A 26,668-nucleotide genomic window follows, 5' to 3' on the forward strand; every position below is an offset into this window, starting at 1 on the left:
CTATCCCATTTAATAAATGATATTCTATTTAATCATATTCTATTATTGGGCATTTAGGTTGTTTCTAAAATCTGTATATTATAAATAGAATTATACTTATTTTTCTTTATGCAAAAATAAATTTTAAGCAGAAAATAACTAGAAATATATAATTCTTGCTTGCAATTTTTAACCTCTCTGACATCTACAAAGAAATGTTTTTCAAACTGAATATGTGATCATTTAAAATAGCTGTGAAGGGAACAGAATGAATGTTTTCTTCTTTAAAAGATGAGAGCCCTTATATTTCCTTAAATAATTCAGATAATCACATATCAGATTTGCATAAATCATAGTACTTATTTATCATTATTTACTATATTACTTATGTCACAAATTGAAATACCATTTTCATATCAGTTTTGAAGAATATGTCATATTTAATGATTTTCCCTATTATGCCAATTTTTCCAACATTATTTTTGGAAGTTTCAATTGCTTTCAAGCCTACCCACATCAATATTTTGGCTTTGTTTAATTTGAATTTGCTAATGGATTCTATCCAAGGTCAACACTCATCTAGACATAGAAATAAAAGAAAAAGGCGGTCACTATTAAAAAATTTTAAGCAGCACAGTTTACTTATTTTTGATGTGAATTGGGTTCAATTATTTTCAAGCTAAATGCCTCAGATTAATCAATAGTAATTATTTCTTCAAGAGAGGATGTAAATCAATATTAGGACTTTTCAGGATATTTCACAGATATCAATCAATAATCTGTGTGCATTTGTGTGCATTGTAGCAAGAATAAAGTGGGAAATAATGCATCATTTGCTTGAAAAGGTGGGAAAACAATGTTCTTTCAAGAATCTCTATATTATAGTTTTTGCAGACAAAGAAAGCAAAGTTCCAAGAAGTCGCTTGTCAAAATATTAGAAAATGTTTAAAAAAAAAGAGCAGTGAAAACATGTATAACCAATTTTCCATGCAGAAATGAATTCTCAACTTTGCAGAATAATCTAGAAATATCTTAATTCCTGTTTGATATATTTATCTTCTGTTAATTATTTTTGCATATAAGCCCTAAAGCTCCCTAGAATAAGAAGGGGCTAAGGATTGGGAGAGAGAGAGAGAGTTCATGGAGCCTGAAGCAGATGTTTCTCCCATGTGGTCTTTCATTACCCCATACTCTCCCTTTCATCTTTCCATAGCTCCTTCACTTGACTGGATCCTTCATTTGGTCAGGGCACTGTTGAACTTTTTCCTTTCTCTGTTCCATTTGCCTGGTATGATGTCTGGTCACAGTAGTTCCTCCACAGTTCCCTGTATGTCAGTGGAATGAACAAAAGGAAGGAAGGATAGACAGAAAGAAAGAAGGAAGGACAAGGCTAGAAGAAATCTTAATTTCCTGAACCTAGCTCATTAAAAGTAAACTTTCATTTTCATCACCCAAAGAGTAGAAGACAGAACGAAGAAACTAGCATGTTAACCAACTCTCAGATTCAGTCTTCAGACTAGAGGTTTATCCTTTGATTTAGAATTTGGACATTCCTGGGGATTAGACATAATGATATTCAAATGAAAGACTTAAAACTGCATTCCAGAGCATTTTAAGCATTCGTGTTTCATCCACAATACTGTGGAAGCAAGAATGATACAATTTTACAATAGAGCTTGTACTAGCTCATCAATTATAGAGTAGGTTCTATGTTAGTTATTAATACTCTGACCAAGAACATTAAATGGACATTCAAACCACAACTTTGAAATACGACATTGTTAACTGCCAAGGGAATGATCTTGTGCCGATAGGCATTTGATATCTATTAGTGAAGTCATCTGTAAACTGAGAGGCTTTTGCCACATATGAGAAAACTGACCTGAAAGAACCTGAGCCATCAACTGTGCTAGACTGAGACTGGCTGAAAACACACTTCACTCCAGAAAATGCAGCAAGTACACACATGGCAATAAGAGGTCCACGTTTTAGAGGAAACAACTCTGAGCTCTTTCTCCTTTTCCCCTCCTCTTCCTTTCAACAACAACTCTTCAAAGAAAGGTAAACTTGGGCTTCCCTCGCAGCGCATTGGCTGGGAGTCCGCCTACCAATGCAGGGGGGACAGGTTCGAGCCCTGGTCCGGGAAGATCCCACATGCCGCGGAGCAGATAGGCCTGTGTGCCACAACTACTGAGCCTGCCCTCTAGAGCCCGCAAGCCACAACTGCTGAGCCCGCGTGCCACAACTACTGAAGCCCGCGCGCTTAGAGCCCGTGCTCCGCAACAAGAGAAGCCACCACAATGAGAAGCCCGCGCACCACAATGAAGAGTAGCCTCCACTCGCCACAGCTAGAGAAAGCCCACGCATAGTAATGAAGACCCAACACAGCCATAAATAAATAAATAAATAAAATTTATTTAAAAAAAAAAAGAGGATAAACTCTTTATGTTCATGTCCAATTAGATCAGAATTTTTAAAAGAAGTAAGATAGGTAGATAGATAGATATAGATAAATAATTTGACTTCCAAAAAAAGATAAATGCATTCATCAAAACACTGAGACAAAAAATTTACAGGCTTTGAAATGTGACACCAAGTACCAATTCAGAGCAATTAACTAATGATGAATAAATAGGCAGGTTAGACTTTCTTCTCACTCATAACCACTTGGAAAATATTTCTAGGGAAGCACATTTGTTTTTGGCATAAACAGCATAATAAGCACAAACTAGAACAGTGACCACCCCCCTGGGGTTTGGCAGTCTCAGCACCCAGGGAACATTGTCTGGAGACATTTTTAATTGTCAGCACTGTGTGAGGCATCTAATGGATAGAGGGCAGGGATGCTGGTAACATCCTGCAATTTACAGAAGAGTATTGCATGACAAAATGTCTTCTGGCCCAAAATGTCAATAGGCTCGAGATTGAGATATCCTGCACTAAATAAAGCATTTGGAATCAGAAGCACATAAAGGAAAGGGCAGTAAACAGAAAACACGCAGCAACTATGTGATAGCAAAGACATTAAGGATATGAGAGTGAAAACAGTAGGTGGTAAACATGGAAAGGCCAAGGATATAACTAAACATTTGTGCCAGCCCAATCTGATGCCACATTCCCAGGTAGCTCATGTCATGAAATACTGCATTTGCTGAGCCTGGCGGCCAAATCATTTTCCTTACCTCCCACTCTTTCTCCAAAATGGGCATTGCCTACTCTTTCCCTTTTCACTCTTGTCACACTTCTGACAATCGGAAGCTAATAGAGGACATACGCCAGCTCAACAGGCTCTCTGCCAGTGACCTTTGGAATGTTCTGTCACACTCAGTGATGTCTGAAGGACTAGGAATTTTCTAGGTTTTCTCCTCTTGGTCCTTTATGTTTCCTTCCTGATAGAGCGTCCCTGGTTCTCTTCCCTCCCTCAATCTCCACTGAGGGAATCACCTTCATTTTTTTTTTTTTCCTGAACTCACCTAAACACAGAAGTGAAGCATTTGCACTCAATATTCTTTGTGATGTACTCTTCTCGACCCAGTTGCCAACTACTCCTTGTCTTATGCTCATGAGCTTAAGAGAAAGAAGGACAATTAATTATTACGTGGGTCTCCATTATCCAATTTTAAGACACTTGCTCTTTTACCCCATGGCAATCATCATCTCTATCCTGTTAGTCACGGAGGGTTTCCCTAACACACTTTTCCCTTCTGAGTATTCTGGCTTGGCTTGATCTAGTCATTTGACACTGTTGGATGAGCACACCAGGTTGGTTCTGTTTCCTTTGAGCTATATGCCTTGACCCAATAAACACTTGCCAAGCTCTGTTTTAACAGCCTTCGAAGCCCTCAAATGGGTTCTGAAGATCCAGAGGTTACCTAGAACCACTCAAGTGTGTAATTCTTCAGGAAGTGTACAATCTCTTTGGTTTCAGGTTTAGAAAAACAGCGATTTGTCATGTTTCCTACTTCTAAGTTGATAGGCCTAACTCATGTGGTTTGCGTCTGAGCTACCCCGTAAGAAGGAAGTAAACTGTCAAGTTGTTTATTTCTGTGTGATTTTCTTATCTCATAATAACACCGAGCTCGCTTCATCAGATCTGTGTTCAATAACATCTGTTGAATTCCTTTGCAGGTCACCGGTCTCTTTCCACAAATGACAGGTTCTGGGAAAGGAAGAGTTAAACGTTTTGACAATGGTGTCAAAACAAAATAAAAGGCAAAAGGTAACTGGCATAGCCGCTCTCTATTCATGGGAAATAAAGACTCTGTTCTGATTTCATCTCACACGCCGCCTTCTTTTAAATGCTATTTCATTATAGATGAAAAGTAAGATAGGAAACTCCACAAAAGACACCCAGAAAAAAAATCCTCCTTCCTGATCATAAGCATTCACTTAGTGACAAGAAGAAGCCCTGCCTGCGGATGTCAGCAAAGCAACATTGGCCTCTGCGTGCTCTCAGATGTGAGTCCTCTATACAAAAGTAAGTGGAAAAACTGAAGGATTGGGTTTTTGTTTTTGTTTTTTTGACACCATTTTATTAATCTTCAACTTCAGTGGAAAAATATAACCTTTTTCAAGTGCCATTTTCATCACAAGAGTTCTAGTGTATATATATATATATATATATATATATATATATATATATACACATACATATATATTCCTTTGTTTTGATTACTTGGTTTTGAAGTGCAGCAAGAGACCAATACCACATTAAGGATTGGGTTTTATCTTACCTTATAGACCTTCAGCTTGATTTCAAAGTCTGGAAATCATACTTCCTAAATCTTTGGAAATTGTGTGTGTGTGTGTGTATTTAAATTGTCTATCACAATAAAGCAGTGTACATCATCGATGTTTATTAGGTGTCCAAAAAAGACTCATTGCTGACCCTGTGCTCCAGGCAGCCATCCTTTTTTTGTGCATGATGACATAGCATACTCCATGGTCGTTCAGCACATGAATTTGGAGTGAAGTTAGTTTGCGGAAAACGTCTCATAAACATATTTATTATTTATATAGCATATATAAACTGACTTCCCTGACTTAAAAACATCTAGGACACATGTTTATAACATACACTTGGCAATTCATTATCTACTCCCTTAGGACATCTTTGTAATTGCTACCTTAGACCTTTATTTAAATTTTCTGTTCTTTGCTATTTTTTTTTAAGTTTCAAGTTTTCGTAACTTGACTCTTAAAGTAAATTGTAACATTGTTTATGCATTTTTTACACATTTTTTGCAACCAATGGACTATGAGCTCTGAGGGAGTTGAGTTTTGTTCGGTCTACCAGGGTGCCTAGAAGAAGACCTGAGGCATAGTAGATGCATAATATTCAATACACATTTTTTTGAATAAATTTCAAATCCTCTCACTGTGCCTCAGTCAGAGCCTAACCCATGATGGCGAAGTCCATGTGATCAATAAGTCATGTTGGGCTTCCCTGGTGGCGCAGTGGTTGAGAGTCCACCTGCTGATGCAGGGGATGCGGGTTCGTGCCCCGGTCTGGGAGGATCCCACATGCCGCGGAGCGGCTGGGCCCGTGAGCCATGGCCGCTGGGCTTGCGTGTCCGGGGCCTATGCTCCGCAACGGGAGAGGCCACAGCAGTGAGAGGCCCCCATACTGAAAAAAAATAAAAAATAAGGGTAAAAAAAAAAATAAGTCATGTTGACTCCACATGTTGACTTGACTTCAAAATATTGTTTTATGCATTGTTACTCATTGAACATTAATACATACAGGCGTGCCTTAGAACAAACCTACAGAAGAAAGCTTATTCCCCAACTTTATAGGTGAGGAAACTGATACAGAGCATAACAGGTAAGTTGCCCCAATGCAAGTGCAGAGCTTGGAGTTGAACACCAGTCAGTCTCATTCCAGAGCTCAGGACAGTCTCAGTTAGGAGACCACAAGTCTCAGTTTCAAATCATGCTGTGTTGACGAGTACTATGATATCTTTATATGAGTTAAGCTTTTATTAAAATAGTTAATACTCAGTTATAGTACTTTGCGTTGTCAAAATGTTTTAAAAATCAAAACTAATTACATTCCTGCATTATCCCTATGATGTAAGTATTCTGATTTTCATTTAGTGGAGAATGATGGTAAAACAAAAAAGAGAGCAAACACTTTCTTCAAAGACAATAGAGCTAAATAGTTTTGAAATGACTATTCCCTAAGCTTATTCTCACAATGGCTGAGACATGTCTTATAATACATTAAAATTATTAACATTCACATTGTCACTAGTTGGCAGTAAAGCCAGGGATCCCACGCTGGAGTTGCAACAATAACAAAAACATCAAGTAACAAAAATAGCCATCATTGTTGTTTGGGTGCTTGTAAGGTGGCAAGTAATAGCTTACGTTTTGCACACGAGATTTTATTTAATCTTTGTGCTAACTATATGAGATCCACAGAGCTCATATTGGAAAGGAGTGGAGAATCAGATTGGTTAAATAAGGCATGGTTAGATTACGTCTTGAAAATCAGGCAGAGGGGTTTAATAGTATTGGCCACTGATGGCTCCTAAGATGAGTTTTTTAGGAAGAATTTCTGGGAGACATTAAATGGCCACGACACCATGAACAGAGCCCAGTTAGTTACGAAGTGTAACCTAATGTGAGATGATGAGTTGGGGACAGTGGGAACTGAAAGGAAGGGAGAGATGCCAGAGATGTTAAATAGGAAGAAATAAGATGTCAGGTTGTGTTTACTACCAAAGGGGAAATCTACCTAGGTACCTGAAATAATGAAGCAGTCCAAGTGTCTAATTTATTCTGGAAATGAGGACAGGATAAGCAATATCACTAAGCCAACAGGCTGACCTGGAAGCCTGCTGTAGAGCAGAGTAACAAGCCCATGTCAGGAAAGAACACCGGGCTTGGCCCAGCAGTAAAAATGTCTAACTAAGATAGGATAACGGAAGTATAGACGTTGGCTATGGTGGCCTTATTTTAAGAGTTAAAGAAGGATTTTGTCTTCTAATTTTTAGTACATTTACACAAAGACTTATAAAAAGGTGAAAACCTAAATCACATTCAATTAAATGTTTGTTAATGGTCTGTGTTATTCTTACATTTTAATTTGGTTTGCTGTAAAAATTACATGATACCTGAAAAGTGTATCTTTGATGTCTTTCTAACCTTTAGACAAATCTTTTGTTTCCTACTTTTGGAAAAATATACTACTCCTTCAAAAATATTGGTCCTTATCACATATTTGTATGTCATCACATGATTTCAAAGAGACAATTCAAAATACTGATGACTGCTTTAAAAACAGTCACAATTATTTATAGCTATTGAAGCAAATCTTTAATTCTATATATTTCAAAAGTCAAGAGAGATAATTTAAAAAGGAGAGTGTGTGGGCTTCCCTGGTGGCGCAGTGGTTGAGAGTCCGCCTGCCGATGCAGGGGACACGGGTTCGTGCCCTGGTTAGGGAAGATCCCACAAGCCGCAGAGCCTGTGCTCCGCAACGGGAGAGGCCACAGCAGTGAGAGGCTCACGTACCGCAAAAAAAAAAAAAAAAAGGAGAGTGTGTATAGATCCGTTGCATACATAGAATTGAGCACTAGAATTTAAAACAAAATGGAGACTTTAAAAACTGCACTATATACACAAAAATCAACTGAAATGGATTAAAGTCTTAAACATAGACCTGAAACTGTAAAACTCTTGGAAGAAAACATAAGGGAAAAGCTTCATGACATTGGCCTTGGCAATGATTTCTTAAATTCAACATCAAAAGCACAGGCAATAAAAGCAACTATAAACAAGTGGGACTACATCAAACTAAAAAACTTCTGTGCAGCAAACAAAACAATAAGCAGAGTGAATAGGAGAAAATATTTGCAAACAATATCTGTGAAAAGAGGTTAATGTCCAAAATATAGAAGGAACTCCTAAAATTCAATGGCAAAAAACAAAACAAAACAAATGCATAACTAAATATGCTCAAAGAACTTGAACAGAAACTTCTCCAAAGAAGATATACAAATTGCCAACAGATATATCAAAAGGTATATAAAAAGATGCTCACAATCATTAATCATGAGGAAAAAAGCAATCAAAACCTCAATGAGATATCACTTCATACCTGCTAGGATGCTAGGATGGTCTTTATAAAAATAACAAAAAACAAATAAACAAGCAAACAAAAACAAATATTGTTGAGGTTGTAGAAAAACTGAAATCCATGCACACTGTTGGTGGAAATGTAAAATGGTGCAGCCACCATGGAAAGCAGTATGGAGGTTCCTCAAAAAATTAAAAAATATGGGGCTTCCCTGGTGGCGCAGTGGTTGGGGGTCTGCCTGCCGATGCGGGGGATGCGGGTTCGTGCCCCGGTCCGGGAAGATCCCACATGCCACAGAGCGGCTGGGCCCGTGAGCCATGGCTGCTGGGCCTGCGTGTCAGGAGCCTGTGCTCCGTGGCGGGAGAGGCCGCGGCAGTGAGAGGCCCACGTACCGCAAAAAAAAAAAAAAAGTTAAAAAATAGAGCTACTATATGATCTAGCAATTCCACTTTAGGGTTTTTAAGCAAAAGAATTGAAATCAGGATCTCAAATACATATTTTCACTCACATGTTCATTGTAGCATTATTCAAAATAGCCAAGATGTGGGAAAAAACTCAATGTCCATCAACAGATGAATGGATAAAAAAATGCAGTATACATATACAACAAAGTGTTCGCCTTATAAAAGAAGGGAATCCTGCAATATGTGACAATATGCATGAATCTTGAGGATATTATGCTAAGTAAAATAAGCCAGTCACAGAAGAACAAATTTTGCACGATTCCACTTGTTTGAGTTATCCAAAATAGTCAAACTCACAGAAGCAGAAAATAGAATGATGGTTGCCAGGGGCTGGGGGCCAGGGCAGTGAGAAGTTGCTATTCAAGGGGTATAAACTTTCAGTTAAGCAAGATGAAAAGTTCTAGAGATTTGCTGTACAACATTGTGCCTATACTAACAATACTGCCCTGTACACTTAAAAATTTTGTTAAGAGGGTAGATCTCATGTTATGTGTTCTTACCACAATAACAAAAAAATGCATTGTAAAGTGTTTTGTTTTAGACTGGCATTTGATTGTTTTCTATAATTTCCTCAAGCAGTATTTAAACCATCAAAATTATTTATCATTAACCAAAAAAAAAAAAAAAAGCAACTACTGGTTACTGGTCAGGTTTTCATCACCTTCTTATCACTGTTACTGCATATTATTGAATTATGTTCCCAATGCTACAGGAGTGTGCAATGCTCTCACTACACTTGGCTGCTAAATGAATCCTGTCAAGCTTGATACACATGATGGGCAACATCTGGACTTGTCGTACACATTGACTGGTTATTGATAGCTTCACTGGCCTTGTGAAACTACACAATCACATGACATAATAGAATGGAAAAAATACAAGAAACGTATAATAAGGACCTAGAAGAACTAAAGAGCAAACAAACAATGATGAACAACACAATGAATGAAACTAAAACTTCTTTAGAAGGAATCAATAGCAGAATAACTGAGGCAGAAAGACGGATAAGTGACCTGGAAGATAAAATAGTGGAAATAACTAACGCAGAGCAGAATAAAGAAAAAAGAATGAAAAGAATTGAGGACAGTCTCAGAGACCTCTGGGACAACATTAGGTGCACCACCATTCGAATTATATGGGTCCTAGAAGAAGAAGAGAAAAAGAAAGTGACTGAAAAAATATTTGAAGAGATTATAGTTGAAAATTTCCCTAATATGGGAAAGGAAAGAGTCAATCAAGTCCAGGAAACACAGCAAGTTCCGTACAGGATAAATCCAAGGAGGAAAATGCCAAGATACTTATTAATCAAACTATCAAAAATTAATACAAAGAAAAAATATTAAAAGCAGCAAAGGAAAAGCAACAAATAACATAAAAGGGAATCCCCATAAGGTTAACAGCTGATTTCTCAGCAGAAATTCTGCAAGCGACAAGGGTGTGGCAGGACATAATTAATGTGATGAAAGGGAAAAACTGACAACCAAGATTACTCTACCCAGCAAGGATCTCATTCAGATTTGATAGAGAAGTTAAAACCTTTACAGACAAGCAACAGCTAAGAGAATTCAGCACCACCAAACCAGCTTTACAACAAATGCTAAAGGAACTTCTCTAGGCAGGAAACACAAGAGAGAAAAATACTTACAATAACAAACCCAAAGCAATTAAGAAAATGGTAATAGGAACATACATATCAATAATTACCTTCAAAGTAAATGGATTAAATGCTCCAACCAAAAACATAGACTGGCTGAATGGATACAAAAACAAGACCTGTATATATGCTGTCTACAAGAGACCCACTTCAGACTAGGGACACATACAGACTGAAAGTGAGGGCATGGAAAAAGATACTCCATGCAAATGGAAATCAAAAGAAAGCTGAAATAGCAATTCTCATATCAGACAAAATAGACTTTGAAATAAGGAATGTTACAAGAGACAAAGAAGGACACTACATAATGATGAAGGGATCAATCCAAGAAGAAGATATAACAATTGTAGATATTTATGCACTCAACATAGGAGCACCTCAGTACGTAAGGCAAATGGTAACAGCCATAAAAGGGGAAATAGACAGTAACACAATCATTGTAGGGGACTTTAACACCCCACTTCCACTAATGGACATATCATCCAAAATGAAAATAAATAAGGAAACACAAGCTTTAAATGACACATTAAACAAGATGGACTTAATTGATATTTATAGGACATTCCATCCAAAAACAACAGAATACACTTTCTTCTCAAGTGCTCATGGAACATTCTCCAGGATAGATCATATCTTGGGTCACAAATCAAGCCTTGCTAAATTGAAGAAAATTGAAATCATATCAAGTATCTTTTCCGACCACAATGCTATGAGATTAGATATCAATTACAGGAAAAAATCTGTGAAAAATACAAACACATGGAGGCTAAACAATACACTACTAAATAACCAAGAAATCACTGAAGAAATCAGAGAGGAAATCAAAAAATAACTAGAAATAAATGACAATGAAAACACGTTGGCCCAAAACCTATGGGATGCAGCAAAAGCAGTTCTAAGCTGAAAGTTTATACCAATACAACCCTACCTCAAGAAACAAGAAAAATCTCAAATAAACAACCTAACCTTACACCTAAAGCAATTAGAGAAAGAAGGACCAAAAAACCCCAGTTAGCAGAAGGAAAGAAACCATAAAGATAAGATCAGAAATAAATGAAAAAGAAATGAAGGAAACGATAGCAAAGATCAATAAAACTAAAAGCTGGTTCTTTGAGAAGATAAACAAAGTTGATAAACCATTAGCCAGACTCATCAAGGAAAAAAAGGGAGAAGACTCAATACAATTAGAAATGATAAAGGAGAAGTAACAACTGACACTGCATAAATACAAAGGATTGTGAGAGATTACTACAAGCAACTCTATGCCAATAAAATGGACAACCTGGAAGAAATGGACAAATTCCTAGAAATTCACAACCTTCCAAGACTGAACCAGGAAGAAATATACGAACAGACCAATCACAATCACTGAAATTGAAATTGTGATTGAAAATCTTCCAACAAACAAAAGCCCAGGACCAGATGGCTTCACAGGCAAATTATATCAAACATTTAGAGAAGAGCTAACACCTATCCTTCTCAAACTCTTCCAAAATATAGCAGAGAAAGGAATACTCCCAAACTCATTCTACGAGGCCACCATCACCCTGATACCAAAACCAGACAAAGATGTCACAAAGAAAGAAAACTACAGGCCAATATCACTGATGAACATAGATGCAAAAATCCTCAACAAAATACTAGCAAACAGCATCCAGCCGCACATTAAAAGGATCATACACCATGATTAAGTGGAGTTTATCCCAGGAATGCAAGGATTCTTCATTATATGCAAATCAATCAATGTGATAAACCATATTAACAAACTGAAGGAGAAAAAACATATGATCATCTCAATAGATGCAGAAAAAGCTTTCGACAAAGTTCAACACCCATTTGTGATAAAAACTCTCCAGAAAGTGGGCATAGAGGGAACCTACCCCAACATAGTAAAGGCCATATATGTCAAACCCGCAGCCAACATCGTTCTCGATGGTGTAAAACTGAAACCATTTACACTAAGATCAGGAACAAGACAAGGCTACCCACTCTCACCACTGTTATTCAACATAGTTTTGGAAGTTTTAGCCACAGCAATCAGAGAAGAAAAAGAAATAAAAGGAATCCAAATGGGAAAAGAAGAAGTAAAGCTGTCACTGTTTGCAGATGACATGATACTCTACATAGAGAATCCTAAAGGTGCTACCAGAAAACTACTAGAGCTAATCAATGAATTTGGTAAAGTAGCAGGATACAAAATTAATGCACAGAAATCTCTTGCATTCCTGTACACTAATGATGAAAAGTCTGGAAGAGAAATTAAGGGAACACTCCCATTTACAATTGCAAGAAAAAGAATAAAATACCTAGGAATGAACCTACCTAAGGAGACAAAAGACCTGTATGCAGAAAACTATAAGACACTGATGAAATAAATTAAAGATGATACAGATGGAGAGGTACACCATGTTCTTGGATTCGAAAAATCAACTTTGTGATAATGACTATACTACCCAAAGCAATCTACAGATTCAATGCAATCCCTATCAAACTACAAATGGCATTTTTCACAGAACTAGAACAAAAAATTTCACAATTTGTATGGAAACACAAAAGACCCCGAATAGCCAAAGCAATCCTGAGAAATAAAAATGGAGCTGGAGGAATCAGGCTCCCTGGCTTCAGACTATACTACAAAGCTACAGTAATCAAGACAGTATGGTACTGGCACAAAAACAGCAATATAGATCAATGGAACAGGATAGAAAGCCCAGAGATAAACCCACGCACATATGGTCACCTCATCTTTGATAAAGGAGGCAAGAATATATAATGGAGAAAAGACAGCCTCATCAATAAGTGGTGCTGGGAGGGCTTCCCTGGTGGTGCAGTGGTTGAGAGTCCGCCTGCCAATGCAGGGGACGCGGGTTCGTGACCCAGTCCAGGAAGGTCCCACATGCCGCGGAGCGGCTGGGCCCGTGAGCCATGGCCGCTGAGCCTGCGCGTCCGGAGGCTGTGCTCCGCAACGGGAGAGGCCACATCAGTGAGAGGCCCGTGTACCACAAGGAAAAAAAAAAAAAGTGGTGCTGGGAAAACTGAACAGCTACATGTAAAAGAATGAAATTAGAACACTCCCTAATTCCATACACAAAAGAATTCAAAATAGATTAAAGACCTAAATGTAAGCCCAGACACTGTAAAACTCTTAGAGGAAAACATAAGCAGAACACTCTATGACATAAATCATAACAAGATCCTTTTTGACCCAACTTCCAGAGAAATGGAAATAAAAACAAAAATAAACAAATGGGACCTAATGAAACTTAAAAGCTTTTGCACAGCTAAGGAAACCATAAAGAAGACAAAAAGACAACCCTCAGAATGGGAGAAAATATTTGCAAATGAAGCAACTGACAAAGGATTAATCTCCAAAATATACAAGCAGCTCATGTATTTCAATATCAAAAAAAACCAAACAACCCAATCCAAAAATGGGCAGAAGACCTAAATAGACATTTCTCCAAAGAAGACGTACAGATTGCCAACAAACACATGAAAGGATGCTCAACATCACTAATCATTAGAGAAATGCAAATCAAAACTACAATGAGGTATCACCTCACAGCAGTCAGGATGGCCATCATCAAAAAATCTAGAAACAATAAATGCTGGAGAGGGTGTGGAGAAAAGGGAACCCTCTTGCACTGTTGGTGGAAATATAAATTGATACAGCCACTATAGAGAACAGTATGGAAGTTCCTTAAAAACAACAGAACTACCATATGACCCAACAATCCCACTACTGGGCATATACCCTGAGAAAACCACAATTTAAAAAGAGTCATGTACCACAGTGTTCATTGCAGGTCTATTTACAATAGCCAGGACATGGAAGCAACCTAAGTGTCCATCAACAGATGAATGGATAAAGAAGATGTGGCATATATATACAATGGAATATTACTCAGCCGTAACAAGAAACAACTGAATTATTTGTAGTGAGGTGGATGGACCTAGAGACTGTCATACAAAGTGAAGTAAGTCAGACAGAGAAAAACAAATACCGTATGCTAACACATATATATGGAATCTAAAAAAACCAAAAATGGTTCTGAAGAACCTAGGGGCAGGACAGGAATAGGGATGCAGACGTAGAGAATGGACTTGAGACACTGGGAGGGGGAAGGGTAAACTGGGACGAAGCCAGAGAGTGGCATGGACATATATACACTACCAAACATAAAACAGATAGCTAGTGGGAAGCAGCTGCATAGCACACGGAGATCAGCTTGGTGCTTTGTGACCGTCTAGAGGGGTGGGATGGGGGGGGGAAGGGAGACGCAAGAGGGAGGGGATATGGGGATATATGTGTATGTATAGCTGATTCACTTTGTTACACAGCAGAAACTAACACACCATCGTGAAGCAATTATACTCCAATAAAGATGTTAAAAATAAAAAATCATCAGCTTCTTGGAACATATAGAATAAAGGAAGTTGCAGAAAAAAACTGGAGTTAAAAAAACAAAAAAAAAGGCTCACCCTAGGGCAGTGGAAAACCTGAATAGGAACATTGAATCAATCCCTGAGTATATCTCACTGATAGATTTAGATGATTGCTCTGTGTCATTTTTGAATTACGTAAGAGACGTATTTAAGAATGCTAACTAAAAGCATTTAATGCAGCATCAATATTCTAGATTTATGACGAGTCCTTTTTTATGTCTACCTTAAATAATATCTAAAATTGAGAATTTCGGTGAATTTTGAAGTAAAAGATAACCTTGTACTTAAACATACCCACAGTGATACTATTTATCTTCTATTATTGTATATTTTATTTTGCTTATTGTGTTCCTGTAGTTTATAATATCATGTGGTATAGGTTTTATACAATGATTTGCATACACAGGAGATATATTTTAATTTCTAAATGCTTCATCAGAATTAGAAAGAAAACGTCACTGTCTTCCAGCTTTAGCGTTCACTATCAACTCTAAAAACTGTACTAGCACGAAATTCTGTACTCAGAAAGTAAACCTACTGAGCAAGAGGTTAAGAAATATTCTAAACTAGATAATGCAAACAGGCTGGGTTTTTAACACCAGAGTCCACATCAATCTGAGGTAATTGTTTTAAATGCTGTAAATATTCATTTGATACCTCTACCATAGAATAAACAATTCCTTACCACTCTCTATACTCCTGAGATTCCCAGAATACCATAAGGATTTATTTACTTCCTGTAAAACAGCAGGGGTCCTTAATCCTGTCAACAGATTATGGAGCTGTTTTCTCTTTGGGAGGAGAGTAGGAAGGGCCCCAGGCTTGGTGCTGGCGTTGTTTGGGAAATGCTGCCATCTATGGGACAGCAGTGGGCATTACAAACAGGGCCCCGTGCAGCAGAAACCGCAGGGCAGGCCAACTGCTCAGCAACGCGGTCAGTTCAGTAAATGAAGCAGTTCTTGGTCAATAAACAGGAATAAAAATAATAGCACTGGCTAGAAAATAAATTTTAGAAACTCAAGCTGGCAGTGCTCGCTACCACAGCTAATCCTTGGAGAAAAAAATATGAGTTCTACTGCAGTTACTCTCCTGCAGCTTGGATCCAAATTTGTTTCTCCATTTTTTATTCCCCAAACACACACACACCCCCATCTGTACTCTCATCTAATGGAGTGCAGTGTTATTAGAATACCACCACCTCCCACACACTTGCAAACAGATATGTTAATTCGTTAATTAAACATTTTTAAAAACTGCCCATTCTGAATAATGACATAAACCAAATTTGCAACCTACCCCTGACCTTCCTGTATATAATTTTTTTCTTTAGACTTTATTTTTGTTGAAACAACACATGCTCAAAGAAAAAATTTAGAGTACAGCAAAGTGTTGAGAAGAAAAAAGAAATCACCAGAAATCCCTTCCTGCAAAATTAACTAGGCCAGGCCTATGAGACAATGCAACGTAGTTCTGTTCAAAACACTGCCAATTCTGATTTGACAGTTTCTCCCTTTTCTCATGCTCCCTTTTCTCATGCATTTGCAGTCCATACAGTAATACCATAAAGACCATTTTACTGTTTGAAAGGTCCTTGCATATTTATTGAAAACACTTGGTCAAGAGCTTTCAGCAATAATGTCATTTGATGCCTACTTCAACTGTAGGAAACACATACTGTTATTATTGTCTCTATTTCCTAAAAGAATAAATAGAAGGTTAGAAAGGTTGACTCACTTTGCTTAGGTTTTACAGATAAGTAAGCAGTAGACCCAGGATTCGAACACAGTTCCTTTCATCTGTGCCGGTATCCACTCTCAGTATCCACTCTCTTGTGCCTTCGTTGTGGTCAAGGAATAGTGACTTGAACCTTGTTCTTCTTTGTTTTTTGTTTTCATTTTATATCTGTGTGGCCTTGGGCAAATCATTTAAATTTCTTTTGTCTCAGTTTTCTCATTTTTTCAGCAATAACTTTAGAGTATATATTTCTATGTTCTTTTCCAACTCTAAATCATAATTCATCTTCCTTGCTGAAGACAGCAAAATTAAAGAGTCACAGGTCATTTGGCTAGAACTCTGAAGGTTCTTTAGTTCAGCTCTCTCATTTTAAATATGAAGGAACTAATTAAGCTTGTGAAAAAAAAAAACAATAGCTGAGAGGTACTGTCCTCAGAAGAATTACATCCTATGTACCAGCACCTTGCAGGGGTTTTATTTCAGTTTGCTCCAGGCCCTCTGACTCTTACCTGGCCAGCTGAGGGAAGAAATAAAGAGCAAAGAGGAAGCCTTGAGCGCCTTCAGTAGGCAAAATTGTAATATGGTAGTGGTTACTGATACAGACTAAGAAGCAACCAGGAATCTCTAGACTTACAAGCCATTCTTAGGAATGAGGCTTGGAGTCCAGAAGCTGAACCTCAGATGGGAAAGCAAGTTTGCCAGTGGCGTAAACAAGCAGGGATGCCTCCACACTACTGCATTGAGCGTGAAAAGAATATTACGCTTCCACCATGATTTATACATCTTTAGGTGCCCACAACATGGTTTGGTATAATGGCTTTGTTGTTAGTAGAGCTTGGAAAATATTCGCCAAATGAATGATTTAGGTACTATTCTATTTCTGTCTAGGAGTGGAAAGCTGCAAAGAAAATTGCTTCAAACCTAATAAGGAGAAAAGGCTAGATTATTTACAATATCATAACTTTTCTTGAATTCATTAAAGAGCTGATTCCTCAAGGCAACCAAGTAAACCAAGCTCAAAGATGCATAAACCCATCCAAGGAGAGATAGGACACACGAACTGTCTCACCTCAGTTGGAACACGAGAGAAAGAGGGGACCATTACAGAAGTGAGTGCAAAAGAAATAAGCAAAACATTTAGTGAATCCTTAAAGGCCAAGAGTGGGCTAGTGTGTTACTTTGGAATAGCTAAGGGCCCTAGGCACAAGGAGAGTTTGCACTTACTTGCAAGATTTTTTCCCAAGGGCCTCTACAAGATGCTCAGGAGAAACGTGAGGACTGGGTAGTGAAGAAAGTGATTGGCATCGCTGGGGATACAGGTATAAGCCCTGCCCACTTCTCTGGATAGTTCCTACAAAGCAGGTGCCTTAAGCCACTAGGGGAGGGGTAGAAGGAAATCAGTCAGACTCTGGAGGCCATGGAAGGGAGCTTTTAGACACAGGCGGGAGCCCATTGCCTTTTAGGAAATGGTTGGACCCTGTACCCCTGGGGAGGAGAGACACAAAACAGTCACTTTGGCTGAAAGATAAAATCTGAAAATCCACCAATACTAGATTAAGAAATACAGTTTAATCCCTTATGAATGGTTATTTTTTTATTTAAAGAAATAGTCTATACCTGAAATGAATAAAATGTTATATGTCAATTATATCTAATAAAAAAGTTTAAAATAGTAGTTAATTGACAGTAATGTTTTAAATGCTCATGATTTAATGTAAAATGAATAAGTTTGGTAAAAATCTATACATAATTCGTTCAGTATTTAAAAATATGCATAAAGAGAAAAAGACTGAAAGGTCTTGGCTAATACCGGCTTTTAGGTTTTCCAACAAATCTTTACTCATGCTTTACCGAACTTGAATATGAATTAAGTTCTCTTCTCTTGCCTAATATTTCTGTCATGTGCCTGTTAGTTTTACAACGAAAAAAATAGAAAGAAAAATAATTTTAAAAACCTTGAGAACCAGTATATTTCGATTCCAGCATTTCAATCCCAGCATTTCAGATATCTTTTTACTTTATTTGATGACTAGGGCACCGCAGCTGCCTGGTTATTTTTTCCTTCTACTTCTCTGATCCCATCGCCTTATAGTCCTTACCTGGTAAATTCCATCATCACAGTTGCTTAGCATCAGAGAATCTCAGCTCAATTTCAGACCTCTTCTTTCTGTCTACATTCACCTCCTTCTTATGGCTTTAAATATTTATATGATAATGACTACAAAATTTATATATTCAGCTAAGACCTCTCCTCTCACTCCAGGCTTTTATATTCAACTGTATACTCTTCATATCTACTTGAATTCCTAAAAGATGCCTTGAACTGAACGTGTCTAAAATTGAAATGTTGTTCTTTTCTATTCTACCATCAAAGGCCTGCATCTTTTGCAGTCATCCGTATAATTCCATTTTCTCAAGTAACATACGTATATACATCTTGAGTTTTCAGATTAGCACTCAACCTAGTGTTTCAAAAACAAAGTAACTTAAAAATGAGGTAATTTCTGAGAAATAAGCATGCAATGAAGGTATTAAATTCTCTAATGTGACGTCATAAATGTGACAATAGAATTCTAACTCACATTGTAGAGATATTTACAGGAAAGATAAAAATGCTTTTCAGAAAAAAGTATCTATTATTTTAAATGCTCGGTACTAAGGCTTTTCAGAACCTTCCTTGGAGGGGGGGCTGAAGGGTGAAAAGGGACTTTGGAGGCAACCAAATGCCCTTTAAAAGGACACTCCCTCCTTGTGCTACTTATTTTCTCTCATTTATTGATTTAACAACTATTACTTGAGCACCTACACTCTGTAAGGCATATTTTTCCTAACACTGGCGAGACAGGGATGGACAAAACCTACAAAGTTCTTGCCTTTATAGAGCTTCTATTCTAGTAAGGAAGACAGACAATAATCAAAGAAGTAAAATAAATATAACTTATAATAGGCAGTAAAAATGAGAAGAGGGTGGGCTTCCCTGGTGGCGCAGTGGTTGAGAGTCCGCCTGTGGATGCAGGGGACATGGGTTCGAGTCCCGGTCCGGGAAGATCCCACATGCCGCGGAGCGGCTGGGCCCGTGAGCCATGGCCGCTGAGCTTGCGCGTCCGGGGCCTGTGCTCCGCAACGGGAGAGGCCACAACAGTGAGAGGCCCGCGTACCGCAAAAAAAAAAAAAAAAAAAAAAAAAATGAGAAGAGGGTACTATTTAGATATCACTGAGGAGGGATACTTTGAGCAGGCACCTGAATATTACAGTAAAAATTTTAAATATTTTTTTCACAAACTGTCAAATTCACCTGAGTGGCTTAATAAGCTGTGGCAGCCCAATTGGTTTGCCATTGGTGATGGAAGTATTCAGGTATGAGCCTTCTAGATCTTAAATCCACCAACTTACCACATGATTATGCAGAATAATTTTCTATTTTGCTATGGCGTGGTAATGGTTGCGCTTAAACCACCATGGCTCAGATGATACCCTTGAACTCAGGTGACCATTTCATTGGAAGATTTGTTTGTAACTCAGATTGTTTCATTCAACTTACGAGTAGTTATTCATTTCATTTGAGAGAAATATTAGCCAAGTTCCAGGCACTATGATAGTATTCGTAAGTTGAGAAAATGAAAAAGGCTATTTTTTTCAAGCATGTTTGGAGCATATATCTTAGAACTCTGAAGTCAGAATATTAGGCAGCTAAGTTGGACCTTTTGAATTAAACGTCTAAATATTATGCATTCCATAGTCTATTTAAATGACAGAGAAGTGAAGGATGGCTTAAACTCCAAAAGAAGAAAAATTAGAGATAAGGTGTGAAAAGTATAATGTGAAAGTCTGAAAACACATCTATTTATCTATCTATCTATCTATCTATCTATTTATCCATCTATCCCCATATACACTAACACACATAAATATGTACACACATAATATTTGTAACATTCATTCATTCATTATGCATATACTCTATATATGCTATGCTGTTATAGACAAATGGCATGTATCACTGAATAAAAAAAACCTTGCTCTCATAAAGCTTACATTAGAGCAGGAAGAAATAGTAATCAACAGACATAATCAACAAATAGATTATTTAGCATATTAGGTGAGATCTGTAATGGAAAAAGGAAAAGTTGAACAAGAAAAGAAACTTACAAGTGCCAGTATAAACGAGGGGGTACATTTTCAACAAGATGGAGAGGGTAGTGAAGGATGTCTGAATGCGAGTTATGCAACTAAAAATATTGACTATGCTGCAATTTTATGTGATATTGGTATGCATTTATATATAAAATATATTTATATTCCAGATTGACATATACATAATACATATATTCACCAACATTTATATTGAAAAAATGTCTTCTTTAGGCACTTAAATGTTCTCTTTAATCTCTTTTACATTTTTAGAAATAAAATATTCCTGATATTCACTTGAAGACACCCAATATTAACTTCTCAAAGGTAAGTGGAATAAAATATACATAAATAGTGTGCAAATTCTTCCCCAGACATGGCTTTTGTTGCTTAGTTTTAAAGGATAAGTTCATTTTTCTACACACAAATGGAAAAGCCCTAGTGACGGATGATATGTTCTGCCTTTGGAATTCAGATGTTGCAAACCTGCCTTTGGAGACAGTAGTCTATGTGGCTACCTGCCAAGCAGAAGAAGACACGTGTAACTATTTTCAAAGCCATTTTATTGGACTCTAGTTTCCTTCACTGCCTCTGTGTATAAGATAAATGTAAAGGGTAGAAATGTAGAAATATAGCAACAAGCTGGTATAGTAAGTCTAAAACATACATGACTAAACAGTGTTTATACTAAGATTGAGTCAAATAAATTAATATTTTTGTCTTTGGTTTGAGGATTTTAATCTTGGAGTTTACTTTTCCTCATAGCCTCCTTTACGTTGGGTAACTATTGTTTGTGTTGATGATATAACACATGCTGACACCAAATATCAATTCTAGGTAAATCCAGTTAAGCCCAGAAGCAAATCAGCTGGATTAGCAGTCCTTGAATAAATGATTTTTCTTCCATTTACTTTGCTTTTTGCAAATGAGCCTTTTAATATAAAAAAATTTAAGCTATCAGCATCCCCATTCCTTATTAATAGCAGAAGCCTAAAATGAATTCCTTAAAAGTAAGGGTTGAAGGTTCCCTTTTATGCTACTAATATGAATGTTATAATTAAAGCTATAAATAAATATGCTTATATTGCATACGGACTTCCTGTTTGTGAAAGAGGGTTATCAGAAGCACATTTAGAGTGGTATCACAGTAAAGAATTTCCCTCTAAAGGCTAAGAAGCTATGTTATTTTTGCCCATTTAGGGTTCTTTGCTTTCCTTCTCTATCCAGAAAAATAAAGCTAATAAATAAAATATTAAAAATTTAGCTAGTTGGGTATTCAAGATAATGGATTTGTTGCTATTAAATAAAAGTCCAAGGTAGAGACCTCCATGAGCAGAGAGGTATTTAGTCTCTTTCATTAAGAGCCGTGAATAGGTATCTCATTACTTTTGTAGATGTTTTGATGAAATGTTTTATGATTGTGATGTCCTTAAGAGCATGATAAAGATGTATATGTGGTATGCAAAAAAGAAAGCAAAATGTAAATTACAGCTTTAGCTCACTGATTGGTTTTTTAAAATCTCAGTAGATTTCATTTGTTTAAAATATGATTGATGAAAGTTCTTAATTTAACTTATAACTAGGATCTTTATTTGCATCTTCTCTTCTGGTATGGATAAAAGAAAATATTCTTAAAGAGAAAAAAAGGCACTGCTTACTCTGAAGAATGGCTTTATTCTCTCCCCTCAGGATCCTCATGTCTCTATGTCCACCACTTTAAATTATTATGTCATAAACCTCACCTGATCATATCAGGCCTCCACATTGGAAAGCCCACCTTAGACCAGACCCCCCAAAACTCATGAAATTTATGCCCTGCCTCGTTAGAGACACTGTTAAAACTCTGGCAATATAGTGATTTATCTTATTGAAGTCAGAATTTTTTTTAACTATGAAACTCTTTCTCTACCGAATGGAAATGACCACCCTCAAATACACTGGATGTGCCACTGAAAAAGGAGTAAGATACAATCTTTTTTTTAAACTTTATTTTTTAGAGTAGTTTTATGTTCACAGCAATATTGAGCAGAAGTTAGAGATTTCCCATACACCCCCCAACACACACACAGACACAACCTGCATCTACCGCCCCCCCGTTAGTTACAATCGATGAACCTGCATTGACACGCCCCAATCACTCAAACTCTATGCATCACTTTATAGTACAAATTTACTGTTGTACATTCTATGAGTTTGGACAAATGTGTAATAACATACATCCATCATTATGGTATCATACAGAGTATTTTCAGTGCCCTAGAAATCCTCTGTGTTCCACCTATTCATCTTTTCCCCACCCCAAGGCCTGGCAACCATCAGTCCTCTTACTGTTGCCATAGTTTTGCCTTTTACAGAATGTCATATGGGTGGAATCATACAGTATGTACTTTTTTCAGATTAGTTTCTTTATCTTAGCAATACACATTTAAGTTTCCTCCATGTCTCTTTATCACTTGACAGCTCATTTCTTTTTAGCACTGAAGAATATTCCATTATTTGGATGCACCACAGTTTATTTATCCATCCTACTACTGAAGGATATCTTGGTTGCTTCCAGGTTTTGGAATTATGAATTAAGCTTCTATAAACATCTGTGTGCATCTTTTTGTGTGAATATATTTTCAGCGCCTTTGAGCAAATACCAAGGAGCATGGTTGCTGAATTGTGTATGGTAAGAATATGTTTAGTTTTGTAAGAAAGTACCAAACTCTCTGCCAAAGCGGCTGTACCATTTTGCACTCCCACCAGCAATGCATGAGAGTTCCTGTTGCTCTACATCCTAGCCAGCATTTGGTGTTGTCAGTGTTTTGGATTTTGGCCATTCTAATAAGTGTGTAGTCGTCAGGATACAATTTTAGAAAGCTTTTTAGATATCCATTATTAGATTATGAGAGTACCCCCCAAAAATTACAGGTTTTCATTATTAACCTTTTAAAATATTAGGTAATTAATTTTAGAATAAATCAGACAAGCATCTGGAAAAGAATGCAACCACATATAGGTCCATTTGACACTTAGTAGTGAGTTTACTATTATTTGGTTAAATAGAAAATAAATCATAATTAAACTCTAATTAAGTTGAATCTTCAGTAGATAGTATTCTAGAAATACTTTTTAAAATGTTTTTTTATTCCACCAGAGGAGGAGGGGAAATAAAACTTGCTTTAAAGGTATTCAGGAATGAGGTATAATCAACCAACCATTCCCTACTACAAGTTAAAGTATGTTTTCTTGATAGGTCCCTCCCACAAGCTATAGTGCTGGGTATTTTTTTGGTTTTTTGGTTTTGTTTTGTTTTGTTTCTGTTTTACTTTACTTCATTTATAGGAATTCTCACATTGGTAGCTAAGGCAGAGATTTTAAAAATCAGCATTTTCATGCCAAACAGTAAAATGTTTTAAACGTTTTGCATAGTTTTAAAATATACTGTATTCTCAAACCATTTCCAAGATAAAGGACACTTTTGCAGGGAGAAAGTGATTATCTAATTTGGCAAGACATAGAAATTTCCAGCTGAGGCACATTAAAACATTTTTACAATTGCCTCAAAGGCAGAAAATTTTCACCATTCCTTTGACTATAAAAATCTGTCTCTACTGAACAGAAATGACCAGTTTTCCTGAAAAAATGTTAGAGTACATACATAAATAGTTTTTGTCCATCCAAAGGCTTTATGAAATATCTTCTACCCACTTCTACAATTTGTCTAATGTTGATTCTCTTTATAATTATTATTTAGTTTTTTTTAAGTTTTACTTGTAAATTAATAATTAAAACATGACCTTTAATTATACTACTTTTAAGAAGAAATAAGTTACAAATAGTATGCACTCAACAAACTTAATTATCCTTTTTGACAGTGCACTTAATTTCAGGTAACTTTCACATGAAAGCAAAAATATAAGAATGCCTATGACAAGACAGGAAATTTCACATGGAGCTGAAACATATAACAAGAGAGTCAAATGGGAATGCGAGAAATAAAAATAAATATTAAAAATGAAAGAATCTCTCTTACAGGTTTGCCAATAGGCTGGACAGGGCAAAGGAAAGATTCAGTGAACATACAAATAGGTCAAGAGAAAATATCCAAAATGATGTAAAAAAATGTGAAATAAAAATATAAAGATGAAAGTGAAATAAAAACATATTCATAAAAGTGAGATGAAAATATAGTTTCCCCAAGTGCTCTGGAACAATAGTAAATGGTGTACATGCAAATAATTGGAGTTTCAGGATTGGAGGAGTCAAAACGCATGACTGGTATTTCTGGTTTCAGTTCTAACATATAAAAAGCTTGGAAGGCACTATTCCTGTCCTTACAACAAGAAAAGCCTGGAATAACTAAAAATCACCAACTTTTCTTAGATCCATCCCAGAACTAAACAAACAGGGAAAACTGCCATTCCCAAATCAAGAAAGACAGGTGAAGCGGGAGCATCACAGCCAAGATAAGCTTACCTGGGAGAGAAATCACTGGAGTTACAAACAGGTTGGAACAGTTTTATGGTAATTTTTATGAATCATTAGGGACTGAGTTTGGATTCACTTGAGAGTGAGAAATTCCTGGTGGCTGCAGTTTTAGGGGGAGTCCTAAACTCTTTTGTGGTTTTGACCTCAAAGAACTCCACCAAATTCTCACATTAAGAGCCAAGAAAATCAGCTTTGGCAGGAGGAGGAAAAGTAAACTTTGTGAACTATGCCCAGAGTGTTCTCCATAACAAAGCTCTACTTGCCAGGGAACATGTCCTTACCTGGACCATATTCCACACGGAGGAAAGGCACTTTGTGATTCCAGTTTCCTCCCTCCTTCTTGTCTCACCTAAGGGAAGAATGGCTAAGGGAGGAATGAGTGATGGTCACAGCCCAGGGACACAGGCCCCCTAAAAGACTGAGGTTTGGTCATCAGGTTATAGAATGCCCTCTCTCTGCAATGCCTTGCCACCACACCAACAGGGCTTTGGTATAATAACAAGGCATTGCAATGGGAAGAGCTATAAGACAGCTCTGGTCTGAGTTGGGAGTACTTACAGCTTTTTCAAGGTAGCGGGAAAGACAACAGGATACTAGCAGACTCTGAAGCATTCATTAAACACAGCCCAACTCCCAGCCAGATTAACATAAAACCTCACACTCAAGCCCTATTTTCCTCAGTTCCTATTACTTGATGAATTATTTGTGACTTTAAATTAAGATTACCAGGCATGTTAAACGTAAGAAAAAAACGTGCTGAAGAGACAAGGCAAGCATCAGAACCAAACCCTGTTTTGACACACATTTTGAATTATCAGAGAAGGAATTTAAAAGAACTATGATTAGTATATTAAGGTTGCTAATGGAAAAGTGGACAACAAGCATAAACAGATGGGTAATGTAGTCAGAAGCAGTAAAAACCTATGAGAATCGAAAGGCAGCGCTAGAAATGAAACCACTATGAAGGAAGAAGGATGTCTTCAGTGAGCTCTGCAGACTGGACATGGCTGAGGAAAGAACCAGTGAGCTTGAACATAGGTCAGTAGAAATTTTACAAACTGAAATGCAAAGAAGAAATAAAATGGAAAAAGAAAAAAACAGAATATAACAGAAAAAAATATGGGAAAATTTCAAAAGATGTAATATATGTATAATTTGAATTCTAGAAACAGAGGAAAGATAGGAGACCAGAAGAAATATGTGAAGTCATAATGGCCAAGAATTGTCCAAAATTTCCAACAGACGCCAAAGCAGATCCAGGAAGGTCGGCAAGCAACCAACAGACTAAATACCCAAAACCACATCTAGACATATCATATTCAAATTATAAAGAAAAAAAGGCAAAGAGAAAATTGTGAAAGAAACCTAGGGTTGGGGATGAAACACCTTACCTATAGAGGAACAAGTCAACACCAACAGCAGCAGCAACAACAACAAAAATACAACACACTTTTCAGAAGCCATGCAAGCAAGAAGAGAGTGGAGTGAAATATTTAAGATGTTAAAAGGAAAAAAAACAACAACACATAAATCTAGATTTCTATATCCAGCAAAATTATCCTTCAAAATGAAGGAGACATAAAGTCTTTCTCAGATAAATAAAACCTGGAGGAATTCAGCAGCAGGAGAACTGTCCTGCAAGAAAAGTGAAAATTAGTGATTCAGGGAGAAGGAAAATGATATAGGTCAAAAACTAAGAGCTCC

At 37.0% G+C, this 26,668-nt stretch overlaps 2 long non-coding RNA genes across 3 annotated transcripts in view; one reads left to right on the plus strand and one right to left on the minus strand.

The window, feature by feature from the left end:
* Positions 1-26,668, plus strand: part of LOC125965550 (uncharacterized) — a 169,014-nt gene that overhangs the window by 10,875 nt on the left and 131,471 nt on the right. For both annotated transcript variants that reach the window (XR_007479575.1, XR_007479576.1), the window contains exons 3-5: positions 4,108-4,198; positions 4,295-4,456; positions 20,765-20,818. This is a non-coding gene — a long non-coding RNA (uncharacterized LOC125965550). The remainder of the gene's footprint in view (positions 1-4,107; positions 4,199-4,294; positions 4,457-20,764; positions 20,819-26,668) is intronic.
* The window catches only part of LOC125965551 (uncharacterized), a 29,926-nt gene continuing 7,833 nt past the window's right edge, over positions 4,576-26,668 (minus strand). Inside the window, exon 2 of the long non-coding RNA XR_007479579.1 lies at positions 4,576-5,605. This is a non-coding gene — a long non-coding RNA (uncharacterized LOC125965551). The remainder of the gene's footprint in view (positions 5,606-26,668) is intronic.

The sequence above is a fragment of the Orcinus orca genome, chromosome 10 (assembly GCF_937001465.1).
Source record: "Orcinus orca chromosome 10, mOrcOrc1.1, whole genome shotgun sequence".
In the NCBI taxonomy this organism is placed as follows: domain Eukaryota; kingdom Metazoa; phylum Chordata; class Mammalia; order Artiodactyla; family Delphinidae; genus Orcinus; species Orcinus orca.